This window comes from Drosophila grimshawi, unplaced genomic scaffold (assembly GCF_018153295.1).
Source record: "Drosophila grimshawi isolate 15287-2541.00 unplaced genomic scaffold, ASM1815329v1 contig_848, whole genome shotgun sequence".
NCBI classification, from domain to species: Eukaryota; Metazoa; Arthropoda; class Insecta; order Diptera; family Drosophilidae; genus Drosophila; species Drosophila grimshawi.
Window position 1 is genome coordinate 21,426,044 of NW_025063692.1, and position 6,000 is coordinate 21,432,043.

Genomic DNA, 6,000 nt, shown 5'->3' on the forward strand with positions numbered 1-6,000 from the left:
TTGTAGTTATATTTATGTTCTGGTACGTGGAGTGAACGGGTTCCGGTAAAATGTCTGAGGTGGTTCCAATTTCATGTGTACTGGATGTATATGTTGTGATTCTAATACGGTCTTTTCGAGACTAGTATCATAAGTTCCGGTTATAGATTCTTAATAAATGTTGAGTTTTGGTTCCGGATTTACACTTCAATAGGCATATTTCCGTATCATATTTCGGATTGACTCTGTGATTGCCAGCGAGTTGCGATCATTTTCTGAAATCGTTTAACGTGTCACGTTCATCAGAGTTATGATTTCATCTTTTTTTCATATTTAATAATCCAAGGACACCTAAAAATCATCTTATGATAAAAGAAGACCCTTAACACATAGGAAACCATAACGGTATTCGAGATTCCAATAGATCAGGACAGTATCGATTTGCGATGCATCCATTCATCATCAATGGAGATTCGCTGCGGTCCCACGGTCCCCGGATAGCCGACCAAGAGTTAGAGAACTGTATAATATCAGTCGCACGAACAGAAGAATCTCCTGAGCACTTCTGTTTCTGCCCAGCACTGGCCAGTAAAAAGACTTGTCACACTGGGAAGCCTCTTTCTAACAAATCTATCACAGTTAGCGAATATAGAACCAACCAAGATTGCGAAAATAATAAACGCAACTGGCTGGACGCCACTCTGATCTCAGCTTACACGAGTGCCAGAGAAACCGAATGCCACACTGTATCACAGGGACCAAGCATGGCCAATGTGCGTCGACTCTATGGACGCCAACCGACTAACCTAACCTAATTTCTTGGCTCACTTTAGGATTCACAAACGAAATATATTGCATTGTCGTGAATGAAAGTTTTTATCGATGGAACAACAGGATTCAAATACAAAAAAATAAAAAAAAACATGAAAAAATGGTAAAAGAGTCGAAATTTCCCAGCCTTTCAAATTGAAGCTGATCACCAATACACACTTGAATACTACGAAATAGAATACATTGAAAGAATAACCACGAAAAGAGGCAATCGAGGGACATACGGACGCAAACATACACTTGAACATATTTATATGTGTATTAGAGTTGCACAGACGCAACAAAAAAATACCGAGAACAAGAACATTTAATGCTACACATATATGTACATATTTCATATTCATATGCACACATACATACATACTTACAAATATACCTACCTATTTTTTATTGTAGTTTTTCAACGATGAGTCCAATTTCTCTTTGCACTCCAAGTTTCACGAGGTTCACACTTCTGAAGTCTGAGTTGAAATGACACAATCTCCAAATTAGTGACGTTTTGCTGTTTCTGGCATGTTTCTAGACAACTGAGAGGTTACTTACCCCGAAAAAGCGTGTGACGTCACAGCAAGAATATTAAAATGTACGTGTAAGTGGTGTAACACGTCCAGTGTTTCGCAGTGGGCAACCTCGGCTAGCTCAGTATTGCCAGAGGTGGGTAACTCCAACCCTGCCCGTGGACGGTACAGACTCAAAAAAAAACTCGACCTACACAACACTACATAAAGACCTACATGCACACACAAAACAAACGAAACAGCTGACGGGCCTGGTGTTTATGGCCACGACGTACCCGCCCTACCTGCAATGGGCCTGCACGGATTCGATTTGCCCATCGCCCTTAAATTGTAGTTGACGACTAATTTATTCCATGCTCCCGGTGATTCTCCCCTGAATTTAACTTACTCACAGATCATCGTTATTTCTTTCCAATTTATTAACAAACATTATATGGTATAATGTAGTAATTACTAAATACGCCGCTAGGTAGCGTTGTATTCTGCAACGGCTATTCAATTTTGAATTTAAATCGGGAATCTTGCCAAATCCGATAAAACCAAAATAAAAAAATTGAACAAATATGACTATTACTTTAGGTGGCCCTCAATCGCTATCCTACCCTATTAGAGCTCCAATATAAGTATTCGGTGTATGGGGGGCTCGTGCAAAAAAATGGATTCCGCAATTTGGCAAAAATCCGGACGCCGGATTTTATTGACGAACATGGTTAACTTAGAAATTTAAATTAATATTAGATGCGTGAATAAATAAATACATTAACATAAATAACGAATAGCTTAACATAACATTCAACAAATTTGCTTAACCTAACATTCAACATTTATATAAATATACTGGAGGAGGGGTGGGTGTGCTGGAGCACTGCTCACATGCGCGCAGTCGACTCGCACTCGACAGGGCGTGGATCTGATTTTTTTTTTGACATGTGTTTCTCTTTGCCGTTTTTTTTTCTTTTTACAATTTGTAGTTTAATTTGGATTCTGGGTCGATTAAGTGTACTGCGCTCGAGCTATGCGGCTGGTTACTGAAGGCTTATCCATATCGGAACGCACTCATCGGCTGAAGAAATACCGTCGGTGCGCTTGCGCGCTGCCAATATCAGGGGATGGTGTATTCGCCCAGTGCTTCCCTCGCAGTAGCTTCGAGGGCGTATCCAGCGATCTTTGCGCGAAGGTCAGGTCGTTGTTGCGTCAACTTCGGAGCATATGACATAAATTGCACAATTGCGGCGTGACCTGCCGTCGGCCACCTAAACATAAGCCACAAATTTAGCACAGCACAACATTTATTCAAACAGACACACTTACGCCGAATTTGGCTTCACAAGGTCTATCGAATATGGAGGGTCAAGGCTATCCTAAATGTACTTCAACATTCGATCCGTACGGCACACAAATTTAAGCGCTATGGACCACGACCTGCCTCACTGCGTTTTTTTCTTTTCCACATGTGTTCTTGTCCCTAACCCTCGGCGCGCCACCTTGCGGAGAATGTCCTCACATGCAACGCTGGTGTAGCTGACCCTGCCAACTTGCTCCCGCTTTTCAGCAATGTGGCCCTTTAAATTTCACTTTTGGTTGTGGCATACGATAATTGAATATCGATATGTCTGCAAATGCAACAAACTGCACAGCGATAAATGTATTGTGTTTTAAAATGTAATTTAAATTTTAAGGTACCAACAAAACTGTTTTCCATTGTCAGCTGTCTGGCGCTCCGCGATGCGTTTGAGTGTGTCCTGGACCGCGATCTGTTTGCGCAGCATCCGCAGCGTAGCATATTCATCATCCTATCGTCTTTCAGCAGATAGAACATTTCCTTTCACTGTCTGTGTTGTGCCTCCTGCTTCACCTTGTCCGCATCACGCAGCACCACCAAATCCAGCTCCAAATTTTGCCAGTCCTGCGCCTCTAAACACATACATACATATAATCCGTTAAACAGTGTTTTTTTTCTTTCTGTTTTTGTATGTGGCATGCTCAAACATAACGGTTAACGTACGAAAGTTTGATGACGCTGAGCTCCTTCCTTTTCAGCGCATTCTCGAATTGAGCGAAATCTTTGCGCACTCCTTCATTGGATGCGCACATAGTTGCTATGAAAATAATAATAGTTGCAATTGCACAGTTACATATTTAAGTTAGTGTTCGCAATTTATCAAGATTTGAAGAAAGACTGTTACGACATTCGAATACGAGACGCTATTCAATACAGTGTGACCAAAGCGCACTCCAGTCAAAATACTAGAGCCAAATGAAATATACCATGAGAACGGCACGTTTCCGTATATGCCGTTGGTTTTCAAACAAGCAGGTATTTGAGCACAAATTTGATTAAACTAAACACTAAAATTATTAAACCTTGCTTACAAGCGAGACAAATGCGTGCAAACATAGAAATAGGCAGGCAATTGAATCTAGTTAATAATAAATCTTCTGAATCTACATGAATTGTCGCTCAAAATACGAAGCGAGCATTTGAGTTATGCATTCCGATTTCGAATGTCTCCATTTTGTTTTCTTATCGATATCAGTGTAGCTGGGGATCTAGTATTTTTAAACTGATATTTGCTGGTATTTTTTTTGTGGGCTACGTCTATCATGGGATGGCATTATGGCACTAGGCTATCAGGGTCACACGATCGTCAGTTCGAGTTTTCTGCAAGCGTCGACAGTTTGTCTCGTCGCCGTTTGTCGTTGGTCGTTTGTCGTTTGGCGTGTTTCTTTTTTTTGTTGAATATTCGTTAACATTGTTCATTGTTGTTGTTTATTGAATGCTTGCCTGCATTTCAATTGTTTAATTAGTTATTAAATTATCTGCACACAAACATATATTCAACAGCATCTACAATTTGTTGCAAGCAGATACGCCGCACACAGATACGCACACAATAACAAGCACACACATTGCGGCGCTTGCGCAACGGCAGCGGCAGCGGCGGCATTTTCAAGTTTTGTGCATTTGTGCAGGTGTTTCTTGCTGCTGGCTGCGATCCCTTTTTGTTTTTTTTTTTTCGTTCGAGTTGCGTTAACGTTCGGAATTCTTGTGGTTGTTTTCGCGTTTAAAAATTAAACGGAAACCGGCATCGCTTTCATCATCGTCACCGTTGTGGCCGTGAAAATTTCACAAGATTTGCAAATACTTTTTTGGTTTTTGTAAACGATTTTTGTTTTTGTTATTTTATTTATTTTTTTGGTTTGCTTGCTTGGTTCTTGTTGCAAGTGTTGCACACAAAACAAATATCAAGAACTAATTGAAAGTTGATCATCAACAAACAACAACAACAACAACTGGATTAAATCAAATTAACGGGAAATTGCTGCATGGTAAGTTCGATTTGTGATTTGTGGTTAGATGGTGAGGTGGGATGGGGTGGTGTGGTGGGTTTGTGCAATGCATGTATGGACATGTACGGACATGTTCGTTCGCTGCGTCACGTCGTCACACGTCGCTGCATGTCTGAAAAACTAACAAAAACAAAACAAAACAGAAATGAAAAAAAAAACAAACGCAGTCAGCAACGAGAACTTTCACTATGGGAACCCCTACATAGACTTGTTCGAGCGTGCATGGAAAGCTCTATTGCGATTTTTTTTTTCGTTTTGGGAGTGCTACGAAAATGAAATCTATGCATGCATCATGTATATATACACATATGTATATATTTATATATAGTATTATAAAATAAACAATGGTTTTGATTTTGATACCTTCAAAAATAATATAAAATAAAATAAAAAAATGTTCTGGGAACAGAAAAAAAGTTGGGATTTGTTTTAAGAATTTATTTCATTTCTATGCTTATAGATAGATCGATGATTATACTAACTGATAAAGTAACATACAATGAAGTTTTTATTGCATACCTAAAGTGTACAGTTTTCTTCTTCTTCTTTTTGTTAAAAAAAACATAGTCATTTAAAAATATACACAAAATAATAAATAATTCGAGAAGTGCATAAATAAAATTTCAGTTGAGTTTTAATTTTTGGATTTGTTGTGATTTAATCATCATAATTTGTCACCTGCTGTTTTTTATTATAATTATTATTATTATTGTTGTTTGATTGTTTAATTTGTCGAGAAATTCGAGTGCATGCAGACAAAATTTGATTATAATTTGGTCCCAAAATGGCATTCGCACCTAGTTTGATAATATTTACGGAAAACACGGTTTGGAAGGGAACTTGTTGCGTTTAATTTCACTGCATTTTGCTGCTCGCTTGCTCTTATTGCTTCCGCTTCTGCTTCTCGCTTGCACACGTTTGGTGTATGCTAATTTCGGTATTTGTGTCAGATTCTCTCTCTTTCTCTCTCTCTCTCTCTCTTTCTCTATTGATATTTCAGGTAGGAAGGAATATGAAAGGGATCCGGGGCAGGCAGGCTATCAACCAAGTATCGAGGCGACCCATGCGAGTTGCGACAAGAGCAGAGAAGAGAAGAGAAGTGATGAAAACAGCAGCTGTTTTTTTCTGTACTTTACTTCTTACTTACTTCGTCGCCGATTTCGCTTTCTGTCCACCTTCGACATTCCCTTATGTTGTTTGTTTGTTTGTTTTATTCTGCAAAGGGCAGTGGGCGGGGCTGAGATGTATTGAATTGTTATAGCTGTTCAATTCCATTGCATTCCACTTGAATAGACTGCATGATTGAATACAGAGTAGCTGG